The sequence below is a fragment of the Rhineura floridana genome, chromosome 1, assembly GCF_030035675.1.
Source record: "Rhineura floridana isolate rRhiFlo1 chromosome 1, rRhiFlo1.hap2, whole genome shotgun sequence".
NCBI lineage: Eukaryota > Metazoa > Chordata > Lepidosauria > Squamata > Rhineuridae > Rhineura > Rhineura floridana.
In genome coordinates, this window is record NC_084480.1 from 49614239 (window position 1) to 49640461 (window position 26223).

Below are 26223 nucleotides of genomic sequence, written 5' to 3' on the forward strand. Positions count from 1 at the left end.
CTGTGCAGGAATGTGATTGCTTTAAAATGTGTTTAGATTATCTAAATGTTTTTAAATGGTTTTTAATTGTTTTTAATCTCATCCTGACGCTTGGGGTCAGTACCTCCCCTAGGTGCACTTTTCATCCTGCAATTTACACATAAGTAGACCTACAGGGTAGTCCTTCTACGACATTGTTACAAACTGTCAGCCTTACAACATCCCCAAATTTCAGCCACTTGCCATTTTCCTTCTGGGCACAATAAACCACCTCAAGTAAAATATACCCCAGAAATGCATTGAATTTTGCCACTGGGGTCTATTTTGACCCAAGACAATGTTAGCAGATTGCAGTTGAAAAAGACCCCCCTTTTTTCATAGAAAGAAAAGTCAGGGATAGGTAACCATGGTGCACTGGAATCAAATTATCCCTTCCATCTTTGCAAGGGCAAACAAGATTGAAGTCACATGACAAAGTCACAGGACAAAGCAGTAAACAAACGTGCAATCGCATCTGCAAGGTCCCATCGTTGCAGAAGTACACACCTTTGGCTCTTGGAAGAAGAAAACATGGCTTCTATAAGCAAAGTACATTTTATTTTACAATTGGTGGGAATTATAAACCCCTTTCTTTGCCCAAGCTCCCTCTTGCCCAATATTCTGGGAAATGTTGCCCTCCTCCCATTTTATGCCAATATAGCTGGCAAAATCAGGCAAATTGGAGGGAGGCAGGCAGGCTGGATTCAAAGTGGAGTTTTCTTTCCTCTTTGTGCCAATCTAGCTGGCAAAATCAAGCAGACTGGAGGCATTCCTGACCCAATGAGCTGGGTGGGTGTATTTTGGAATGCTCAGGGCAGTTTTCTGGACCACTACTACCACTTGGCATGAAACAGCTATCAACAGAGTATTCCATACTGATGCTGTTTATTAACGGGGTTAGAAAATACCCCACCCAACCATCAACATTAGTTTTTTGTTATAATAAATTAAAGTTGTTTCTGAACAGTTTACAGGGTTTTTATGACATTTTAACTTCTTTTTTGCTTTAAAATATAGGTTTTGTTGTTTGTGATTGAAAATAAAGATCATAGCTTTTTAAAGGACCAGAAATGTTGTTGTTTACTCAGCATGCATAAGTAAGGGGCAAGCATTTACTTGCTCAGAAAAATTGTATCTCCTCTAGATAGTTGTTTTCTGTCTGAGTGTTTGGGCATTGTCAAGCACGCTTGTGCTGATACCTCAAAATGGTTTCTGGGAGTAAAAAAACGATCCAACCTTACCATTAGAAATCTCACTGGGGTCAAAATATACCCCCAAAACCTCCCTGACAGGTTTTCGCAAAGCCTTAAAGACCTGGCTATTCAGGCGGGCCTATGGAATGGGGGAGGATTGATTTTTATGTGGTTTTAACTGGAATTGTTCTAAACTGATTATGATTATGTTATTGGTTTATTATGTTGTATACTATGTATTGTTTTTACCATTGTAAGTCGCCTAGAGTGTCCACTAACCTGGACAGATAGGCGACCAATAAATAAAATTTATTATTATTATTATTATTATTATTTCCCTCAAGTCAGAATGAGGGTTAAATGTTTGAAACCTGTTTTTATTTTATTTTAAATGTTATTGTTTCAATTTTCTGAAATTACTGTCCTGGGTGACATTGGGAGGAAGGGCAGGATACAAATGTATTAAAGAAATAAATGAAGGCCAAAAATATTTTGTTACTGCTTTCCCAGCAGTGGCCCATATGGTAGAGCAGGGCTGTGGAGATGCCCTCCCACCACCAGCATGGCTGAAGCATCCGAGATTGGGCTGGGGTAGAGCAGGGCAGTGGTGCAGTTGAGGCTCCACAGACCTTGCCACCACCCCATCCCATCCAGGTAAGCTGCAACAATGCCAGTGTTTGGAGGGTGGCTCTGTGGCTGTACCTTACTCAAGCACATTTTCTCAGGAATAAACCTCACTTCCCATGAGATGGCCACCGCAAGTGGGGGGCTGGTTAAAAACAGCACCCAGGTGGTGTGCTGCTTCATGTGGCCATCTGCTTAGGTGCAGCAGATGTTCATCTGCAGAACATTTCTTCTAGGGTTTAAAGATAAGGAACCATTAAAAAGGAGAGTAGGAACGTTGAAGCTTCCTAGCAACAGTTAGCAGCACCAGGTCAGCAGACTGAGCAGGCCCACATGTCACCTGGTCTCTCTCTCTCTCTCTCTCTCTCTCTCTCTCTCTGATGAGAAGCATTGTATTTCCCTGTAAATCATGCTAATTATTTCCAAGTTTGCACCTAGGCATATAAATCATCATGCAAATGTGTCCTTTTTTCCTTTGGTGATGCAAATCCTCTTTTTTAGAGATTCATAACTGGCCATCCTAATGTCTTCTTGGCAGTTAACAGTGGGTGAGGCTGAGAAAATGACATAACAAAAGGAATTTCATATGGTAAGCCAATGTGCACAAAAACCTCATAATGTGCAATTTCAATCAACCTCTGTTTAGCTGACCTGGCTTCCATGTAAGTGTGCTTATGGTTAGAGTGAGGAGTTATTTATATATTTACAACTTATCTAAAACTACAGTTCATCCAAGCAGATCCCAGGGTGGTATGCAGTAGATATGAATAAAATTGGATACAAAACTGTAAAAACAACCTTCAAGACACTAATGGGGAGATGGTAAATCTGTAAAGATGATTGAGGCAACAACCTGGCTGAATAAAAATATATTAACCTGGAGCCCAAAAGATTGAAATTTTGGTGCCAGTCGAAGGAACTTGCGGATGTACTCTCAGAACCTCTTGCCATCATCTTTGAGAAATCATGGAGAACGGGAGAGGTGCCGGAGGATTGAAGACGGGCAAACGTCGTCCCACTCTTTAAAAAGGGTAAAAAAGAAGATCCGGGGAATTACAGGCCGGTCAGTCTGACTTCAATACCGGGAAAGATATTAGAACTGATAATAAAACAGTCCATTGGCAACTATCTAGATGACAATGCTGTGATTAGAAGGAGCCAGCATGGGTTTGTCAAGAAAAAATCCTGTCAGACAAATCTCATCTCTTTTTTTGATGAGGTCACTAGCTTAGTAGATGGCGGAAATGCTGTAGATGTCATCTATCTAGATTTCAGCAAGGCGTTTGACAAAGTCCCCCACGACTTTTTGCTTAGCAAACTAGTCAAATGCGGACTACATGGAAATACTGTCAGGTGGATTCACAACTGGTTGGAAAACCGTACTCAAAGAGTGGTCGTCGGTGGCTCTGCTTCGCACTGGAAGGAGTTCTCGAGTGGAGTGCCACAGGGTTCTGTCCTGGGGCCAATACTCTTCAACATTTTTATCAATGACTTAGATGATGGGGTGGAGGGAAGCCTTATGAAGTTTGTGGATGATACGAAACTGGGAGGTATAGCTAACACAATGGAAGACAGGAATAAAATCCAAAGGGACCTGGATAGACTAGAAAATTGGGCTGAAATTAATAAAATGACATTCAATAAAGACAAATGCAGGATTCTGCATTTAGGCCACAAAAACAAAATGCACAGGTACAGGATGGGAAATACCCGGCTTAGCAGTAGTGCGTGTGAGAAGTACCTTGGAATTGTAGTGGATCGCAAGTTGAACATGACCCAGCAGTGTGATGCTGCAGCAAAAAAGGCAAACGCGGTTTTGGGATGCATAAACAGAGCTATAGTTTCCAGGTCGAGGGAAGTAATAGTCCCACTATATTCTGCATTAGTCAGGCCTCATCTGGAATACTGCGTTCAGTTCTGGGCGCCTCATTTTAAGAAAGATATAGACAAGTTGGAGCAGGTTCAGAAGAGGGCGACGAGGATGATAGCCGGTATGGAGAACAAGTCTTATGAGGAAAGGTTGAAGGAACTTGGCATGTTCAGTCTGGTGAAGAGAAGGCAGAGGGGTGACATGATTGCACTCTTTAAGTACCTGAAAGGCTGTCACATAGAGGAGGGTACAGATTTGTTCACTGCTGCCCCAGAGGGTAGGACTAGGTCTAATGGTTTTAAGTTGCAGGAGCGTAGATTCAGATTGGACATTAGAAGGAACTTCTTGACAGTAAGGGCAGTTCGGCAATGGAACCGACTGCCGAGGTGGTGGGATCCCCTTCGCTGGATGTCTTCAAGCAGAGGCTGGACAGCTATCTGCGGGAGATGCTCTAGCTGTGGATTTCCTGCTGTGAGCAGGGGGTTAATAATAATAATAAAAATAAAATTTTATTTATGAGTAGCCTATCTGGCCGAATTAACGGCCACTCTAGGCGACGTACATTTACATGGTAAAGTACGATAAGAATCAATAAAACCACAACAATAATTAATATACCGGTATTAAAAGCAACCCACCCCAGATATCCCATAGGCCTGCCTGAACAGCCAGGTCTTCAAGGCCCGGCGGAAATCTATCAGGGAAGGGGTTGGACTCGATGGCCTACAAGGCCCCTTCCAACTCTATGATTCTATGATTCTATGAATCAGTTTGGGGAGGGCATTCTTAAGTCAGGGCACCACCACAGAAAAGGCCTCGACCCCACTACACAGGTCGCTATTGTCAAGCATAGCCAGGACTAACATAAGGACGTAAGGTGAGCCTGCTGATCAGCCCATCTAGTCCAGCATCCTGTTCTCACAGTGGCCAGCCAGTTGGCTTTAGGGAACCCTCAAGCAGGACCTAAGCACAAGAGCACTTTCCTCTCCTGCAATTTCCAGGAACTGGTGTTTGGTAGCAGGGTCGGCCCCAGGCATGCCGGGACCGAGTGATCCCATTCAGCAAGTGCACATCTCAGTGATGTAAGACTCTCAAATAACATCACATTTACAAAATCACATATTTGTATTTTATGTTAATGCTTTTTTTAAAAAACAGAAACTATAACTTAAGTTCTGTATTCACTAAAATACATGAAGATTCCCATTTCACCCATAGGTATGAAACCTGCACCTCTGATTATACATGTTTTTAAGGAAAGTAAGTGATCTTGGGTAAGCACACTTATCAAATCATATTTAATCAGCAAGAATTGAAACAATACAGTTCTGGGAATCATTATTCTCTTGCAACAATTCCTGTTATTAATAGAATTTTTCCTTAGCCAACATCTGACCATTTGTCACAATGCTTTTAGTGTGTTAATATGAAGTTAAACAAGTTCCTTATACGATACCTCTAATCAACTAATTTGTAATAGCGATTTGTATCTTTTTTTAACTTCTGCATAATCTTCAGCCTTCAGTTGTATAGACCCCTCGGTAGAACTACATAGCTATGTCAAGGAAACCACAGAACAATAAATACTTGCAGCATAATCCAATAATTCTATTTACAATAATTGACTCTTTTAATTAGTCACAGAGAACTGCAGTGAAGTAAAGGCTGGAGAAGTATGAAAACTGTTAAAGGCTGGAAATAGTTTCCAGAACATATTTTTAAAAAAGCAATGTACATTTAGCTAAAGAACATAATGTGACAATCTAATTAAAGGCTTACATTTTCCTCAATGAAAAAAGTATGGTCCCAAGCCTAAATTTATCCACTGTACAAACCAGTTTCTGCTTATCCAATTACCACTTTCACAAAACTGCTATTTTAAAAAATGAATCTCTCTTCATTGTGCTCCAAGCACAAAATGCACACATTTGAACATAAAGCATTGCGCTTTCTGGTTCTTACTATACGACTGCAGGGTTTTATTACAAAACGCTGTTGTTATGAGACATTGTGGGGGATCCATTTTTTAAAACAAGAAGAACATAGAGCATCCCAGATGTGTGCCAAAATATGAACTTTAGGAACATTTTTGCATCAATTAATTGATTGGAATATAATTATTTTTATATTATTTTAATCTACCCTATTTGTATCCCACCCTTCTTCCAAAATGGCTCAGGACATACATAAGGTTTTCCCCCCATGTTATACTCACAACGATCCTGTGAGGCATGTTAGCAACTGACCACAAAATCACTCCAAGAAGGGACTGTAGATTTCAACCCAGGAATGAATCCTGGCAGAGGGATGGGCAGAAGAAGTCACAGTTCCACCAAGATTTGCTGTGCGGGCTGAGTCCCCCAGGGATGATCAGGCAAAAGTTCTGCTGCTGCAGTCAATGCTAATTGATGAAGAACAGGAAGAGCCGTGCTCTGTTTTCTAGGGTGTGACACCTGACTGCACCAATTTGTTTGCTGGTCATTGGAAACAGAGCTTTGTTGCAGTGGGAGGAGCCAAGCTGAACTGAGTTGGGGGTAATGGGCAGAGATAGAGAAGTGGAGGTAGACAGAGTTGAGGATGAAGTTGAAGAGGCCAAGCCCTAAACAGTGAGCTTCTAGTTCTTCCGCCAATCTATTATATTCATGACCTGTATGTATGTGTTTTCGGCACAGCAGGGGTGCCCGTTAGATTTAAATTTTTAATTGAATATTGGGTTGCCTTGAGCAAACATTTCTAAAGCCCCTGAACCCAAGTTTTTAAATAATAATGATAACCATACAGAACAATCTCATGTAGCTTTAACTGGTATTGTCTCTTGCTTTTATTTCACCTGCACATTTCAGTTTCCTCCCTTTCCCAGTGTAACATGTGAATGTTTGCAAAATGTGTCACAGACAGCTAGGAAACAATCTGAACCCAAGATTGGCCAGGATAAGCAAGTTAGGAACTGGCAGATCTCTGGCTCAGCCTAGGCTATGCTGGTGTAAATCCCCAATCCCAGCTCAGCTGGAAACACACCAGTGTAAGACTCTCATCTCAGCTCATCCGGTGCTCAGCCAAAGCCAGCTCAGCTGAGGCCAGCATAAATCCCACAGAGGGGGCAATCTGGAGGTGTGGAAGAGGTGGGATTTATGCTGGATCCTAACTCCATTCAACTGAGTTATGTAACCTGGAAATCCAATAGAATTTACATCAGCAATAACGATGGGGTAAGTCAAATTCTGTTTTAAAGGGCCATCACAGCCAGTAGTAGCCTCGCTCCTGAATGGGGTTTGGATCTGGCGTATTTAACTTAAGCTGGTGTAAATTACACTGGCTTCCCATAGTTAGGAAACTACAATTCCCAGAGTTCCCTGGGAAGAAGGTCTGATTGTTAAAATTTGGACTTCAAACTTGAAAGTTTGGACTGAAACCTGGAGCAAATTCCACTACCCCACTGACATGGAGCCACCAGCTGCCACTAATGTATGGTGTGGATGTGACCCAATAGCAGGTTATACGAAAGACCTTTGCCTGAGGTCCTCAAGAGCAGTAGTGTAGTGGCAAATTCAGAAGTGCAGGGTCCGTTCATGATAGTCACAGCCACAGACCTCCCTCTTTTTTTGCTGCCCTAGGAGCCAATAAGCATGAAAGGAGAGAGTGTTAGCTACTGAAAAGAGTATTCTCAGTAGCTGATCCACTTCCTTTCACTCTGATTGGCTCCAATCAGCAGGAAAGGACAAGGAAGCAGGTTGGAAGACTCTCCTTAGAGGCTAACACATTTCCCTTTCATGCTGATTGGCTCATAGGATGCTGGAGACATAGGGACCCTGTCAGATCCTGCTCCCAAAAAAGTAAGGGGTCTAAGACCCCTCTGAGACTCTGGACGACTACAGCTCTGCTGAAGAGCCACTACAAGTCAGGTTAGGTGTGAGTGGGCTGTTGGCTGGCTTGCTCTCAAGCTGTTTCCCAAGTTCCTGTCTTTGATTAAAAGTTCAAAACGTTAATATTTTATACTTTTACATTAAGAGAATTGTAAAAGGTCTAATAATGTGAGAGCAGACAGCTGGATTGGGAACAACAATTTAGAGAGTTCAACAACATTTTGGGTGTCCCTATTTCCCCTCAGAGAAGATGCTGCAAGAACTGTTCACTACCTCTATTTGTCTTTCCCACATCCTGCCCTTGCTTCTCCCAAACAGGCACACAGAGTTTGTTAGACCTGAAATAAACAGATACAACCCCTGCCTCCAATGTGCTGTTTATGCCGGAGCAGAATCTGATTCTCACAGGGTTTGTAAAATATCCCCCATAAAAATACAACAACATTCTGCTCCATTTAAATCAATTAAAGCCTGTTCACTTGGCTTCCGTGAGGTTTATGATAACACTTTTGACGAAGGAGACTAGTCCTAAAAACAAGGGCTGTCGCTAAGTTAAAAGATTGCCATCAATTTATTGTGTGAGTAATATATCTGGCTAAATCTGCATAAATGCTCATATTACTAAAAGAACAGCTTTGAATGTGGAAAAGAACACTTTCTTTGTTTTTACATAGTGTGTGTAGGTGCTGGATCAAGTGAGATCCTCAATTTGCCCCAGTGGGCAAGAGGGTGGTGACCCTGTGAGGAAAGATCACAACATTAGGGGCTTTTTAGTTGAGACAAAAGGTGAGTAAGAGACAACATGAAAGAAGTTCTCAAACTGGGCCGAAGTAACAAGTGGGGTACCACAGGGCTCGGTCCTGGGCCCAGTGCTCTTCAACATTTTTATTAACGACTTGGATGAGGAGGTACAGAGTATGCTTATCAAATTTGCAGATGATACAAAATTGGGAGGCACATCTAATACCATGGAAGACAGAAACAAAATTCAAAAGGACCTTGATAGGTTGGAGCATTGGGCTGAAAACAACCGAATGAAATTCAACAGGGATAAATACAAAGTTCTACACCCAGGAAAAAGAAACCAAATGCACAGTTATAAGATGGGGGATACTTGGCTCAGCAATATGACATGTGAGAAGGATCTTGGAATTGTCATTGATCACAAGCTGAATATGAGCCAACAGTGTGACGTGGCTGCAAAAAAGGCAAATGCTATATTAGGCTGCATTAACAGAAGTATAGTTTCCAAATCGCACAAAGTATTAGTTCCCCTCTATTCAGCACTGGTTAGGCCTCATCTTGAGTACTGAGTCCAGTTCTGGTCTCCACACTTCAAGAAGGATGCAGGCAAACTGGAACGGGTTCAGAGGAGGGCAACAAGGATAATCAGGGGACTGGAAACCAAGCCCTATGAGGAGAGACTGAAAGAACTGGGCATGTTTAGCCTGGAGAAGAGAAGACTGAAGGGAGATATGATAGCACTCTTCAGGTACATGAAAGGTTGTCACACAGAGGAGGGCCGGGATCTCTTCTCAATTGTCCCAGAGTGCAGGACATGGAATAATGAGCTCAAGTTGCAGGAAGCCAGATTTCGACTGAACATCAAGAAAAACTTCCTAACAGTTAGAGCCATATGACAATGGAACCAATTACCTAGAGAGGTAGTGGGCTCTCCGACACTGGAGGCATTCAAGAGGCAGCTGGACAGCCATCTGTCGGGAATGCTTTGATTTGGATTCCTGCATTGAGCAGGGGGTTGGACTTGATGGTGTTATAGTCCCCTTCCAACTCTACTGTTCTATGATTCTAAGTATGTATGCATGGTATGGAGAAACTGGATAGAGAAAAGTTTTTCTTCCTCTCTCATAACACTAGAATTCATGGACATCTAATGAAGCTGTTGGAAGATTCAGGACATATAAAAGAAAGGAATTCTTCACACACTGCATAATTAAACTATGGAATTTGCTCCCACAAGAGGCAGTGCTGGCCACCAACTTGGATGGCTTTAAAAGAGACTTAGACAAATGTATGGAGTATAAACTTATCAATGGCTACAAACTCTAAAGGATATGTTCTACCGACACTGTATGCTTCTGAATACCAGTTGCTGGAAACTGCAGGAGTGCCCTTGCATTCATATGCTTCTTGTGGGCTTCCCATAGGCATGTGGTTGGCCACTGTGAGAACAGGATGCTGGACTACATAGGCCACTGGCCTGATCCAACAGGCTCTTCTTATGTTCTTGTGACCAAAGTCGGAAACAGTAGTGTAGTGGCAAATTCAGAAGTGCTGGGTCCTGTCATGATAAGTCACACCACACCCCCTCACAGTGATGTATCTGCACAGACATGCCCCCTTCTAAGATACAATAAAATGAGCCTTCAGTCTCTTAATTTGTTTGGAGTACTTTCCCTTAGTGATGCACTGCAGCAATAACTGTAAATCTCCATGTGTTGCCTTTCAGCTAGATCTACTATTTTATGTGCATGTAAATGGGCATCTTAGAAGATAAGGGACTTATTTATGTAATTTGTTAGTCAAGCTGCTTGTATGTGGTTTTCATTGTACTTACATTTGTTGTTATATAACGCAGTGCTTCCAAACCTTTATGAGTACAGGATCCCCTTTGTAAGCTCAAAAAAAATTGTGACCCTCCTCCCCATGGTAACTGTAATTTTAGTTAATTTTAAAAAATGTTGCGTGGCAAAATCCCTTTGCTTCCTGCAGACAGGGAGGTGCTGTTTTCTTTTCTTAATGCAAAGGTCCAATCAAATTGGTATCCCCCTCCTGCACACACACAGTCTGAAGATGTACAGTCCTATCTCCCAACACCAGTGGTTTACAGTGTTGGGCTAAGATCCAGGTTCAAATCCCCACTTGACCTATCTCACAGGGTTGGTGTAAGGATAAAATGGAAGGGGGGGAACCCTATGCACCTTTTTGAGCAACTTGGAGGAAAGGTGGGATATAAATGCAATAATAATTAAATAAATACATTTCAGCTGCTGTATGTGGACCCCAGCCTCAGCCAACCTGCTGACCTTTGAAAAAATAATAATGATAATAATAATAAAGAAGCAGCAATGTGGTAGTGGTGGGGATGCTACAGTCCTTTTGCAGTCATCTTCGGATTGCATACAAAGAAGGACTGGTCTGGAAACACCCTTGCATAAAAACTTTCCCTGCACATAAAAGTGAATACATAGCAGGACCTTTCAGATCATTTGAATTGGCTCATATTTTTGGCTGCTTAAGGGAGGAAAGACTGGGGAGGGGGGCTTTTGTTTCTTTTTGCAGGATTTCTGTGGCTTGACAATCTCTTGGGGCTCTTAATGTTTGTAATAGAAATAAGCCCTTGCAGTTTAGGTAGTTATTTTATGAGTGTCGTTATATTTCTCAGCTGGCCTTCTGTTAGGGAACTATGTGGGGCCTCTTTAAGTTTGGAAGGCTCTGCAAAGATTTTGTGGCCTGAAGTAAAGACTTGTCTGCCTAGCTCTGTCTTTGCTAGATCTTATACGACTCTTAAAACACACTATTCTACTGTTGCATGTATTTCTCTTCATTGGATCTGCCCTGCCATTAATCCAAGGACCTAAGGCTGCAGTCCTATGTACATTTACTTGGGAGTAAGGGTGCTTTCAGATGGGTGTTTATTGTGGAATCAGTACTCCTTGTGCAGGCAATTTTTTCAGACATCATTGGCATCAAAATCTAGCCTATACTGCTGCCAACAACCCATTGGCAATGTCTGAATGACCTGTTTGCAATATTAAGCCCCCATCCGGAAGCATCTTAAGCCCCACTGTAAGCATAGTAGACCTTACTCCTGAGTAAATGAATATAGGATTGCACTGCAGTGGGAAATATAAGGTCAGTTAAGATATCTTTTACAGCACCAATTACTACTAATGAAAAAGGCAATATAAGCTACATTTCTAGTTACAGTATATTCAAAAGCTTGCCGACTCTCTCCAACAGAAGTTGGACCAGTCACAAAATATGAGCTTGCTTGCTTGCTTTGGACATATTCCAGTTCTGCTGAACAAGCCCCATCAGAATGGATGAACTCTGCACATTTGTGTTCTTGAATGACTCCCATTGGCTTGGAGTGAGGCTTGCACAGAAGCAGTTCCCAAAGGGTTGTGCTCATTTTCTCTAGCATTCCTGGAGATGAATGGCTATTGCTAGGAACAGCCAAGGCTGGGCGCTTACCAAAGCCCAGCTAGTGAATGGATGGACCAGAGTCAGAGCCCCAGCCCTCCACCACCACCCTGCCACAGGGCCTTGGATATGAAGAAAAGGAGGAGCTGATGTAATATATTCAGGGCATAATTACAAACTATTTTAAATGGTATGTATTTCTTAGGAAGATGGAACCTGGGGTCCCTCTAGACTGGTGTTTTATTCCGGGTGTATTCTGCAACATATTCTTGACTCAATCATAGTGGTGGATTTATACTGCTTTTATTTGTTCTGCGATGCTTCCCCAGTGCTATCACATATTGCTGTCCGGAGGAGCTATAGCACAAGAAAAGCGGGACAAAAATAAACCAGAACAGTTGTGCTCTAAAAAGTTATGGGATTTATGCAAGATGTTACAGTATGCACTGACTGGGAATGAAGTGATCTGCGCTTTTGCAGGTGCAAGCTGTATTGAACGTGGGATTGTGTGTGACCACCCCAACAGCACTGTGAGCACAAGCCATCACTAATGTGCAATACAAAGGACATCTGGAGGGGCTCTGTGATTGAGTCAACCCTTTGGAATAAGAAGAGTAGTTCCATTCGCTGTGGGTTTCAGCATTAGCATGCAATGTACGCATGCTCCATTTCCCTCTGAGCCTTTTATTTCTAGTATGATTTTATTTTTATTTTTTTAAAAAACTGATTCTCCAAGTTATGGTACTTCTTTAAAAAGTCACTAAGGAAGAAGCTATCCAGAGGAGCACACAGAAACAGATAATTTAGTGTGTGCTATGGTCACTGAATTTCTAATACTGTAATCCTAAAATACATTACCTTTGAATTAAGTTACACTGAGCATATGGGTGCTTTCAGACTGTCTCTATTTTGGGGTGGGATTTAATCACATACTGGCAAATTCAGGCTGCACAAGTAGAGTTGATGTGGAACTCTCGTGCAACAAACCTGCTTACCCAAAAGATCTGGCTTTTTGTGATAAGGAAATAGATAAGAAAATGACTTGGAAAGGCTGGGATAATGCTTGATGCAACATTGTGTGACTCCTTGCAACTAATCAGAATGAAGTAGCTGATGTTGTATAACCTTCCTGTAGCTTTGTGCAAACAAATCAGGATGGCCTGTTCAATAAACAGGTCATCTGTAAATGTCCTATATTTCAGTGTAATTTTTTCAGTATGGTGGGTTTGGAATTTGGGTGTCAAGAGGAGGGAAGCTTTCAGAAAATGGGTTGAGAAACTGGATGTCTGAAATGTTACTATAGCATTGGAGTCAATAGAGGATCTCCAGTTTATCTCATTGGTTCTGGGTTGCACCCACAGAAAGGGGAGCAGAGGAAGCCAGTGTTATATAATATGGAGCTACAGGACTGTCCCCTCTAGCATACCCCTGCCCATATACTGCAGTAATCTTTGGAGGTCCTCCTCCACATACTGCCACTATCTCAGATGAGGCAGGTGACAACTAGGAACAGGGCCTTTTTTTTGTTGTGGTACCCCATCTATGGAATGCTCACCGGACAACCACTCATATAACTTTTTGGTGCCAAGCGGAAACTTTTTAATTTCCCCAGACCCTTCAACAGTGCAAGAAGTGGCTCACCTAGCAACAGCCACTCCATCAAGCTGCAGAACAAAGGGAGGGGAAAAAATCATCTCTGCTGAGACACCAGCTGCCCTTGGCTCGCTGCTCCCCAACTGTCACAGCCATTCCATCTGACTACTTGATCCATCCCAGGCCACATTCACAACAGACGTTTATTCCACTGTTATTATTATTATCCACTATTATTGCACTTTGAACACCCATGGCTTCTCCCAAAGTATCCTGAGAAGTGCAGTTTGCGAATGGTGTTGAGAGTCGTCAGGAGACCTCGATTCCCCTCACAGAGTTACAATTCCAAGAGTTCTCTGGAGATTGATTGTTAAACCACTCTGAAAATTGTTGTGCTGGGAGGAGAATAGGAGTCTCCTAACAGCTTTCAGTACCCTTCACAAATGACACTTCCTATGATTTGGGGAGCAAAGCCATAACTTTTATGTGGAATAAATGTATGGTGTGAATAGTGCATAATAACTTTTAAAAGTTGGTGCCTGAGCTTGCTTTTTTCCCTCCTCCCTTTCTACTCCTTTTTCATTGTGTGCCTTGCCTTTTAGATTGTAAACCTGAAGGCAAGGACTGTCTTATTCCTGATCTTTGTAACAGCCACGCTGGGAACCTTTTCAGCTAAAGAGCAGTGCAAAAAGGCTTTTAATAGATACATAAATGGTAAGTTAATGGCACAGCTGAGATTCAAACAAGGCTTCCTGATTCGGCTGTGACCAGATTGTTTTAATTCTGCAATCCTGTGGGGCCTTTTTCTGTGTTTTGTTGTGTGTGTTTTTTATCTTATTGTGGTTATTTTTATGTTTGACAACATAAGTTGCCCTTGTAATAGTTTTTGAAATGGGGGAATAAATTGTAAAATAAAATAAAATAATTACCCATAGCCAAGCCACAAGCTGACCAGTCCTGTGAATGTCTTTCCAAGGGGGATGTAGGAGCAGTTTTCAGTAATGGGGACACCTGTACTTATTATCCTGCCTTCAAGCTCCTCAAAGCTGTATACATGTCCTTCCCCATTTTATTCTCACAAAAACCTTGTGAGTGTTGCGCTGTGTGTAATTTGTGGACTTAATTTCATTTAAAGCAACACCACAGCAGCAGAGAGTAACAGCAGATGTTGAAATGCGAGCGTGCCAGCATGCGCGTGCGTTTACTTAAGAAAGCAGGCTTTTACCCTGCATCAGCATCACTGAGACTTGAGACTTAGTAAAATAAGAAAAGCTACTTTATTTATGTCGGAGAGTCGCAATGCTGGGAACGGAGAGTACTGACCAAGCTTATGTGTGTGTGTTTGAATCCTTGCTAAAGATGATACCTTCCCTGCAAATTAGTCAGACAGAGACTTTAAGCTTTAAAATAAGAAATAACTACTTTATTCTGGAAGTACATGCTTGATAGGAAAGAGGCCTATATCTAGCTAACTAGCTAAGTTGGAGCAGCAAACACTGAGACCAGTGCTTGCCCTCATGCTTTGGAGGACGGGTAGAGACAAAGGAATATGTCTGCTCCCCTCTCAAGAGAAAGAAGAAGACTGGGAAGGAGGGAAGGAACTGGGATCAACATCCTCTGCATATCAGTCTAGCAGGAAGGAAGAGACAGCAGGAGATCAAAGGACAGGTATAGCCTCGCAACCAAGAGGTCTCTAGCTACCCTTTTTAACCCCATGCAGCCTCAACCCAAGTTGGAGTTGAACCCCATATATTCCAACAATTTATAGAAATACATAGTAGATAGAAAAGGCATACCTAGTTCTAACTAACTAGCTAAGTTGGAGGCATAACACCCAGGTGCAGGAGTTAGCCTCATGGCTTGGAGAGAGCATAGACAAAGGGATGTCTCCTCTCTCCAGGACAGTAGGAGAAGGAAGGAGTGAAAAGGGTGCAAGGAGGAGGGACAGGTAAGCTTCCCTAAAGATGTAACAGGATAGCAACAGAAGGAAGTCAGTCAGAGCATCACAAGTAAAGGTAAACAAGCCTATCCATCTGGAGGACCCTATCTTCCTTCTGGAGCACAAACAAAAGAACAAAACAGGAGTTGCTCTTGCCCCACTTCCAACAGTGAGGTGGGTTAGGCCCTAAGGTCATTGTCCAGTTAAGCTTCATGGCTTACTCAGGGCTTGAACCAAGGTCTGTCTAGTCTTAGACTAAAGCTCTAACCGCTAGCTTACTCTGCCACAGCAGCTCCATTGAATTTCATTTCAGCTGTTAAAGGCACAGGAGCCCTGTGGGGCAGGGGAGTGACAATAACTCCATATATCCTCAAATGTTTCAAAAGTGACGCTTTTCAAAACGCCACTAAGGGAAATGAAACACCTACAGGGAAATTTCTATACATGAAAATGTATCCAAAACCATGTTTTCCGTACCTTTTTTTAATGATGTAACTGCTCTGTACTGAATGTGTGGCGATGCTCTGTTTACGAGGAAGAGCCAGGTAAGTCAATGGACAAGGGGACCTGCTTCTGAGTGGGGTCTAGCAGCATTTGAAGCAGAGCAGGGGATTCTCTCTGACGCCTGTACCTGCTGGAAGATACCATTTTCTCTTTAAGGGATTGCGATCCACCACCTTCTGAAGCCAGCAAGTTAGGTTCTAAACAGATTTGCACTCCGATTCCTAAATATGTTTTATTTGGTGGCAATTCATAGAAGCTTTCTATACCAAGCTACACTTTTCTTTGGTAACCTCTTGCGGCGATTCTACTTAGTGGTCGCAATCCCAAATGGAGCCCCGTCCTATGCATAGCTAAAAGGTAAAGGTGTCCTGCACTTGTAGTGCGAGTCATTTCTGACTCTTAGGGTGACGTCTTGCGATGTTGGGATGGGTTTGCCAGTTCCTTCCCCGGCCTTTCTTTACCCCCCAGCATATGCCGGGTATACTCATTTTACCGACCATGGATGGATGGAAGGCTGAGCGGACCTCGACCCCTTTCATCGGAGATTCGACTTCCTCCTTCCCCGGCTGTGAGCAGAGCTTCAGCCGCCGCTTACCACTCTGCGCCACGGAGCCCTGCAGGCCTAAATCCATTCGCTTTTGTGTTGGATAGGGCTGCGAACTGCACTTAAGTCCTTTGATTCCACTCTCTCAGGTTGCGATGGCCTTGGTGTTTTTCAGCCTGTTCATTCACTTGTGGCTCTGATACTCAGAAAAAGACGTTTGCGTTCCTTTGGTTATGTATGGACACAATCTTGAAGGAACTCACTTGCTGCTGACATGACCCACTCACCTCCGGGTATTTTTAAGGATCCAGATTGCTTCTCAGATCTTTGTCGATCCTCAAACCCATCTAGGTAACGTGATACGTCTTTCTTTCTTTCTTTCTTTCTTTCTTTCTTTCTTTCTTTCTACGTGTTTCTTGTCCCGGTTCTTAAGCTGATGGTGCGGATAACATTTCCAGTGGCACAGAACTCTTTCACATTTCCAACTTTGCTCGATTAATGGCGGGCTTTTCCTGTTGTAAAAAAGGCATCTCTCCTTTTTTAAAAATAAAGGATGCCCTTTGTCTCGGCTTTTGCAGAGAGAGAAAAGGATGGATAGATGTGTTTCGTTCTGCTTTTGCTTTCCAATCCACCTGTCTCCTCCTGGCATGCACTCTGGCTGGCTCTAGATCTCTTTCACAAGCCAGTCTACATATTGGCTTGCACAGCGCAATCCGATGCATATCTACTCATAAGTCAACCCCATTTGATTTAATGGGCCTTGCTCCCAGGTAAACGTGCAAAAGACTGCAGCTGTCATGGGTTTTTATTTGCTGAACATGACTAAATTAAAGAGGTTCCTCTTTCCTAGCTAACTTTGGCACAGCTCTTGGTTCTGCTTGTATAGCTGCCTGCCCTCCTGGTATTTTGCCTGCCTGGTGCGAAGGTTGCGGATATCGCCCGTCGTTTAGATAGTTTGGTAGACAGTGCTGGGAAGGAGTCAGTGGTCGTGGTGCACGTTGGCACCAATGACATGGGGAAATGCAGCCGTGAGGTCCTGGAAGCAAAATTTAGGTTGCTAGGTAGGATGCTGAAAGCCAGGACCTCCAAGGTGGCTTTCTCTGAAATGCTACCGGTTCCACGTGCAGGACCAGCCAGCCAGGCCCAGCTTCGCAGTCTCAATGCATGGATGAGACGATGGTGTCGGGTGGAAGGGTTCGGATTTGTTAGGCACTGGGGAACATTTTGGGACAAGCCGGGCCTGTACAAAAGGGACAGGCTCCACTTGAACCAGAATGGAACCAGACTGCTGGCACTTAAAATTAAAAAGGTAGCAGAGCAGCTTTTAAACTGACTGAGGGGGGAAACCCAACAGGAGCTGGGAAAGGTCCGGTTCGGAATAAACCTCCCCCCTGGGATAAAAACCAAAGAAATGATGAAATTTTAAAAGGGGTAGGCCTAGAAGTAGGCATTGTGAGAGCAGGGGCACAGGATATAAATTCAGAAGAGCAAAATTACCACAGGCCTAACCACAAGTGCCAAAGACACTTGAAGAGAGACACTGCTTACAAGTGCCTGTACGCTAATGCTAGGAGCCTCCGAACCAAGATGGGAGAACTGGAGTGCTTGGCCTTAGAGAAGAGCATTGATATAGTGAGCATAACCGAGACCTGGTGGAATGGAGAAAACCAGTGGGATACAGTTATCCCTGGATATAAACTATATCGGAAGGACAGGGAAGGACGTATTGGTGGCGGAGTCGCTCTATACGTGAAAGAAGGCATTGAATCCAGCAAGCTCGAAACCCCAAAAGAGGCAGACTCCTCCACAGAATCGTTGTAGGTGGTGATACCGTGCCCCAGGAGGGACTTAATACTGGGAACGATCTATCGTCCCCCTGATCAAAATGCTCAGGGAGACCTTGAGATGAGATATGAAATTGAGGAAGCATCCAAACTAGGAAATGTGCTAGTAATGGGTGACTTCAACTACCCGGACATAGACTGGCTGCATATGTGTTCCAGTCATGACAAAGAAGCAAAGTTTCTAGATATTCTAAATGACTATTCCCTAGATCAGTTGGTCATGGAACCGACCAGAGGGACGGCAACCCTGGACTTAATCCTCAGTGGGGACCGGGACCTGGTGCGAGATGTAAGTGTTGTTGAACCGATTGGGAGCAGTGACCACAGTGCTATTAAATTAAACATACATGTAACTGGCCAATTGCCAAGAAAATCCAACACGGTCACATTTGACTTCAAAAGAGGAAACTTCACAAAAATGAGGGGATTGGTAAAAAGAAAGCTGAAAAACAAAGTCCAGAGGGTCACATCACTCGAAAATGCTTGGAAGTTGTTTAAAAACACTATATTAGAAGCTCAACTGGAGTGCATACCGCAGATCAGAAAAGGTACCGCCAGGGCCAAGAAGATACCAGCATGGTTAACGAGCAAAGTCAAGGAAGCTCTTAGAGGCAAAAAGTCTTCCTTTAGAAAATGGAAGTCTTGTCCAAATGAAGAAAATAAAAAAGAACACAAACTCTGGCAAAAGAAATGCAAGAAGACAATAAGGGATGCTAAAAAAGAATTTGAGGAGCACATTGCTAAGAACATAAAAACCAACAACAAAAAATTCTATAAATACATTCAAAGCAGGAGACCATCTAGGGAGACAATTGGACCCTTGGATGATAAGGGAGTCAAAGGTGTACTAAAGAACGATAAGGAGATTGCAGAGAAGCTAAATGAATTCTTTGCATCTGTCTTCACAGTGGAAGATATAGGGCAGATCCCTGAACCTGAACTAACATTTGCAGGAAGGGATTCTGAGGAACTAAGACAAATAGTGGTAACGAGAGAGGAAGTTCTAAGCTTAATGGATAATATAAAAACTGACAAATCACCGGGCCCGGATGGCATCCACCCGAGAGTTCTCAAAGAACTCAAAGGTGAAATTGCTGATCTGCTAACTAAAATATGTAACTTGTCCCTCGGGTCCTCCTCCGTGCCTGAGGACTGGAAAGTGGCAAATGTAACGCCAATCTTCAAAAAGGGATCCAGAGGGGATCCCGGAAATTACAGGCCAGTTAGCTTAACTTCTGTTCCTGGAAAACTGGTAGAAAGTATTATTAAAGCTAGATTAACTAAGCACATAGAAGAACAAGCCTTGCTGAAGCAGAGCCAGCATGGCTTCTGCAAGGGAAAGTCCTGTCTCAGTAACCTATTAGAATTCTTTGAGAGTGTCAACAAGCATATAGATAGAGGTGATCCAGTGGACATAGTGTACTTAGACTTTCAAAAAGCGTTTGACAAGGTACCTCACCAAAGGCTTCTGAGGAAGCTTAGCAGTCATGGAATAAGAGGAGAGGTCCTCTTGTGGATAAGGAATTGGTTAAGAAGCAGAAAGCAGAGAGTAGGAATAAACGGACAGTTCTCCCAATGGAGGGCTGTAGAAAGTGGAGTCCCTCAAGGATCGGTATTGGGACCTGTACTTTTCAACTTGTTCATTAATGACCTAGAATTAGGAGTGAGCAGTGAAATGGCCAAGTTTGCTGACGACACTAAATTGTTCAGGGTTGTTAAAACAAAAAGGGATTGCGAAGAGCTCCAAAAAGACCTCTCCAAACTGAGTGAATGGGCGGAAAAATGGCAAATGCAATTCAATATAAACAAGTGTAAAATTATGCATATTGGAGCAAAAAATCTGAATTTCACATATACGCTCATGGGGTCTGAACTGGCGGTGACCGACCAGGAGAGAGACCTCGGGGTTGTGGTGGACAGCACGATGAAAATGTCGACCCAGTGTGCGGAAGCTGTGAAAAAGGCAAATTTCATGCTAGCAATAATTAGGAAAGGTATTGAAAATAAAACAGCCGATATCATAATGCCGTTGTATAAATCTATGGTGCGACCGCATTTGGAATACTGTGTACAGTTCTGGTCGCCTCATCTCAGAAAGGATATTATAGAGTTGGAAAAGGTTCAGAAGAGGGCAACCAGAATGATCAAGGGGATGGAGCGACTCCCTTACGAGGAAAGGTTGCAGCATTTGGGGCTTTTTAGTTTAGAGAAAAGGCGGGTCAGAGGAGACATGATAGAAGTGTATAAAATTATGCATGGCATTGAGAAAGTGGATAGAGAAAAGTTCTTCTCCCTCTCTCATAATACTAGAACTCGTGGACATTCAAAGAAGCTGAATGTTGGAAGATTCAGGACAGACAAAAGGAAGTACTTCTTTACTCAGCGCATAGTTAAACTATGGAATTTGCTCCCACAAGATGCAGTAATGGCCACCAGCTTGGATGGCTTTAAAAGAAGATTAGACAAATTCATGGAGGACAGGGCTATCAATGGCTACTAGCCATGATGGCTGTGCTCTGCCACCCTAGTCAGAGGCAGCATGCTTCTGAAAACCAGTTGCCGGAAGCCTCAGGAGGGGAGAGTGTTCTTGCACTCGGGTCCTGCTTGCGGGCTTCCCCCAGGCACCTGGTTGGCCACTGTGAGAACAGGATGCTGGACTAGATGGGCCACTGGCCTGATCCAGCAGGCTCTTCTTATGTTCTTATGTTCTTATGGTGGATCAACAACTTCCTGCTACATATTTTCCGCTGGGAAGCCGCCTTGACGTGAACGGATCCCTTCGAATCTCAGCCCTTGCAAGGCATCCCTTCCGCTTGACACTTGGACGTTTATACTCGCCCAGCAGCTGGATCTGGCGAAACCTGCCCCCTGGCTCTGGTTCCCCTTTGTGTGGCTTCGCCCGCTTGCTCTCACTCCCCCCCCCTTTCCTCAGACTTGATGGTCTGGTGGAAATCGAAGGGGATTCACCGGGGCTGTCGGCAGGCCCAGACTCCAGGCCGACGCCGAGCCAGCATTGCAGAGAAGCCGAGCGGAATTCGGAGGCGGATTCAGATACCACCGCAGGAAGGCAGGTTTGATTTTATTTATTTGATTTATATCCCACCCTTCCTGCTAGTAGGAGCCCCGGGCGGCAAACAAAAACACTATAAAACATATGAAAACAAAACGTCTTTGAAGAAACCTTAAAACATTAACTAGCTTTAAAAACACATTCAAACAAAACATAGAATCATAGAATCATAGAGTTGGAAGGGGCCTTGTAGGCCATCGAGTCCAACCCCCTGCTCACAGCAGGAAATCCACAGCTAGAGCATCTCCCGCAGATAGCTGTCCAGCCTCTGCTTGAAGACATCCAGTGAAGGGGATCCCACCACCTCCCTAGGCAGTCGGTTCCATCTTTTTTAAAAAAGCTTTAAAAATATCTTTACAAAATAATTACAAAATAATGGAAACATAAGAGAGAAGACAGAGTCAACCTGCCAAGAACTGAAACTGGGACAAACAAAATGCACAAAAGAACAAACTACAGTTTCTCAAGAGACGGTGTGGCGCTGGAAAACCCTTTCCAACCTAGCCGGGCCACTGAGCTGTCCTGGGATCATGTAGTGGTTTGTAACTGAATGGTGATGTTGTTGTTTTTCTCCTGCCGATTCTGTTAAGCATTTTTACTCGCAAACAATCAAAGAGTCTTGTGGGACCCTAAAGATGAACACCTTTATTATGGCCCTCTTTGTCAGAAGCAGGGAGTGAAATCTCTGTTGGGAGGTATGTAAAACTGTAAGGTGGAATGGTAGTGAGTTGCAAAAATTTCAGTCAGTGTTAATTAGAGCTTAAATATATCTTAAACAAGTGTGCCTTTAACGTTTGAGTGTCAGATTGGCGATAATTGCTGAGGTGATCGTAGAGTAGCAGGGCAGGAAATCATTCGCGGGGGAAAAAAATACACCAGTCAAGAAGAGAACAGATATCCTGGCACTGGCAAACTCGTATATGTAGTGTGGTGAAAACATCCTTTGTCTCGATTTAACCCAGAACTGATGGCTTGGAACGTCTTGATGAAGAAAGCTTACTCAGCACTTCTGGTTCGCTCTCCTGGGTACTCTGTCAAAATCAAGAGGGTTCGCTCGGAAGAAAATGTGTTTAGGAGGTGCTATGATGCTGACCATACCTCTGCCCCAGCAATCTCTATACAGTAGCGTAGTGGCAAATTCAGAAGTGCAGGGTCCCTTTATAATAGTCAAGCCATGCCCCCTCACAGCCGGGGCCCCCTTCCCACTTTCCCTTGCCTCCTTTGCTCTCTCTGTCATCTCGCGAATCCACACTTCACTACAGAAGACGTCCCTTGGAGCCCATGAAAATGAAGGCTGTGTGTTAGCTACTGAGAAAAGTCTTCTCAGTGGCTGACTCACCTCCTTTCACTCTGATTTGCTACAAACAGTATGAAAGGACTTTTTCCAGTAGCTAACATGCTCCCTTTTCATGCTGATTGACTCACACACAGGGACCTGGCTGGGACCCTGCTCCCAAAAACGTCCCGGGTCCACAACCCCCATGACCCGGACGATCGCACCCCTGTCTCTATATAACTTTTATGGTCGAATCCTAGACATACTCGGAAGTAAGTCCCATGGCCCTCAAGGGGACTTACTGCCATGAGCATGTGGACTGGACTGCAATCTTCCAGAGTCGTCCTATGCGGTGTGCTGGGATCTGGATTAAGCTCTGAATACTTACACGGTGAGCAGGCTGATCTGGGTTGGCGGAAGTCTCACTGGCCTCTATGGGGTATATCCAGGGCTAGCCCTGCTCAGAGTAGAGCCGCTGAAATAAATGAACCTCATGTCCGTTAATGTCGGTGGGTCTACTCGGAGTAGGACTAGCATTTCCCAGGCATTTTAGTATGTGTGAAAATGTTTATGTTTTAAATTTAAATTTTAAGCTTTTTAAAAAACCTGTTTTAAATATGTGTTTCATTGTATTTTATGCTGATTGTTGTGAACTGCCCAGGGAGCTCCGGCTATGGGCGGTATATAAATTTAATAAAATGAAATGAGTTTGTTTCTGAGTAGACATGGATAGAATTGCGCTGTTGACTTCTAAAATCTTGGGCCTCCACAGTTATCTCGAAGCCATTTACCCTCAGTTCTCAGTGGCGAGAAAATGCCAAGAGGTGATCGTGCTTACTTGCAAGAGAAAAGCCACCGATGCGGTAATAATAATAATAAATAGTGGTGGGGCTGAACATTGGCCTCGAATGGCGGCTTCTAAGCCGCGATTTCCTCCTTGGCCCCTGACAGCACCGGACCCGCTTCTCCCAGCTCCAGGAAGAAAAAGGAAAAAGTCTTGGGCGACTTTGCAGCCGGTGCCACGGCGTGCATCCTGCTCTTGGGACTTCGTCCTTGCCAAGTTTGATTGGGATGTCCAGCCAGCCTCAAACCCAGGTTAGGAGCCACTTAAGGCTACATGCCTCTCTGCACACTGCAAGCCTGACCATGGCTCCTCGGAAGTAAGCCCTTCTGGATTCAATGGGGCTTCCTCTCAGGTAAGCGAGGTTAGGTTTGCAGCCAACTGGGCGGAGGATCGACGGGAGGGACAGCTCGGTTTTCCACGAGGCAATTCGGGGGGGAGGGAGAGGCGAACGAAGCAGGAATACGTCGGGTTTCCTGGTCCCTCGATCGGGGCAGGGCTCAGCGAAGCGGCAGGAATGAGAGAGGCCACCGCCGCGGCTCCCCAGGGCGTTTATCCTCCTTAAGCGCCTTTGGCTCTCCCGGTCGCCTTCCTCTTACGCACGAGTTAGGCTTCATTTGGCGCCGTTCTTCTGGACGCGAAAGGAAAAGCAAAGAAACCCGATGACAAGGAGGGAGGCGAGGAGTCTCAGCGCCTCCACGGCTGGAAGAGAACCCAATTTTCTAGGAGAGGAGAACGTGAGAGGAGCGCCGAAAACTCAGGCGCTTGGGCTGAGGTGTCGAGCGAAGGAAAAGCGATTAGGAGTGGACACCGGAGGCCTCGCTCTCCCTGGGACCAGCTTCAGGTGTTCCAAAGAAAAATCTTCCCCAGAAGTAGTAGTAGTAATAATAGTAATAGTAATAATAATAATATAGTGCCTTCGGGTGTTCAAAGCTCTCCACTGTAATTCTGACAACAACCCTGCCAGGTAGGTTGGAATTATGATGTCCATATAAGCAGATGCTCTCTTGGGCATTCAAGGACCCGTGCGATGGCGAAGGAGGGGCTTTCACCCCATCTTAAGTCCACATTGTAGAAGGCGCAGGAATGTGGATGGAATGTTACCCGTGGCAATGCAGTTCCAATCTCAGAGCACTGGCGAAAGAAATATTTGTTTCTGGTATGGCTCGTGGGAAAACCTGAAATGAATCGATTCCCCATTTAGCCCCCGCCTCCCGAAGCTAGTTTAAAGCTTCCTCCAAAACAGAACCCCGACCCTGGTGTACAGCGCTTGACAAGATCCTGGACTTTTTTGAGGGCAGAGATCCAGTGGATCTCCCTCTCCGGTTTTTCACCCTCCAAGGAAGCTGGGCGCGAGTCAATCCTAAGGAAAATGGCACGGATTGGTTTTCTGTCTTCAGAAGTGCCCCGACCAACGGGCCGGGCCGTCTTCTCTAAGGACGATGGTGAAGGCCCCATGGGCCTCCTGACATTGCTGGGCTCCAGCACCAAGCATTCCCAACTGTCGGCAGAGTTGGCTGGAGCCCCTGGCAGTTGGAGTCCCACAAATCTAGAGGGCCGCAGGTCCCGCACCCTGGGTCTAACCCAACATCCTGTTGGAAGTGGGGCAAGAGCAACTCCTGTTTTTTTCTTTTGTTTGTGCTCCAGAAGGGAGATAGAGCTAGGGTCCTCCAGATGGATAGGCTTGTTTACCTTTTTACCTGTGATGCTCTGACTGACTTCCTTCTGTCGCTAGACTGTGACGTCTTTAGGGAAGCTTACCTGCCCCTCCTCCTTCTGCCCTTTCCACTCCTTTGTCCTCTGGCTGTCCAGGAGAGAAGAGACATCCCTTTGTCTCTGCTCTCTCCAAGCACGGCTAACTTCCGCACCTGGGCGTTGCACCTCCAACTTAGCTAGTTAGTTAGAACTAGGTTTGCTTTTCTATCTGCTATGTATTTCTATAAATAAAGTTGCTTTTCTTATTTTACTAAGTCTCCAGTCTCAGTGATGCTGATGCATGGTAAAAGCCTGCTTTCTTAGGCAAAAGCACGTGCACGCTGGCACACTCGCATTTCAACATCTGCTGTTACTCTGCTGGTGTTGTGTTGCTTTAAACGAAATTAAGCACACAAATTACACACAGCGCAACACATCCTGCTGTCCCTCCTGGCGCAGCCAGATGACCCCCATCCCCCGCAGCAGCTGGAATTGAAAGGGCAGACGGCTTCGGAGCCTGGAGATGCCATAACTGTGCTTACCAGTGGTGGACAAAGACATTCCGGCCACGACGAGGCCGTATGGATGTGCCTCTGAGGGCCAGTTGCTTGAGGCGACCACGTGCGGAGAGCGACCCTAGTGCTCAGGCCCGGCTTGCGGGCTCTCCGCAGGCCCCTGGTTGCCGGCTCTGAGAACAGGAGCCAGGACGCGGTGGGCCCTTGTGCTGATTCTGCACGACTGGCCAACTTTCAAACGGGCAAACATTTGGGCTAGAAGCCAAAGAGCTCCAGGGGGGCGGGCATGCATAGCGCCCAGAGAGATTTCCCCCTTTTAAGGTGGCTAGCCTGCACGCATTAACCTGGGAGTAAGTCCCTTTGAAATCAGTGGGGCTTACTTCTGAGTAGACCTATGGAAGATTGCTGCAGCAGTGCCCGGCTGCTTTTGCAAGTCCCTTCCCTTTCAAACGCGGGTTGCCGCGTAGCTTTGAGCGAGAAAAAGCGGGAGCAAGCCCAGGCCCCTCTCCAAACCGGCGAAGCTCTCGCCTCCTTGGATTCCAGCCCTGGCCCCGAGAAGTCACTCGGGCAGGGCGAAAGCACCAGTAGATGAGCGGGCTTTACTGGCAGTCACGGAAGGCGTCCGGTGGCTCCCAGCGCATTTCGTATGGCCTTGGGATGAAGGGAT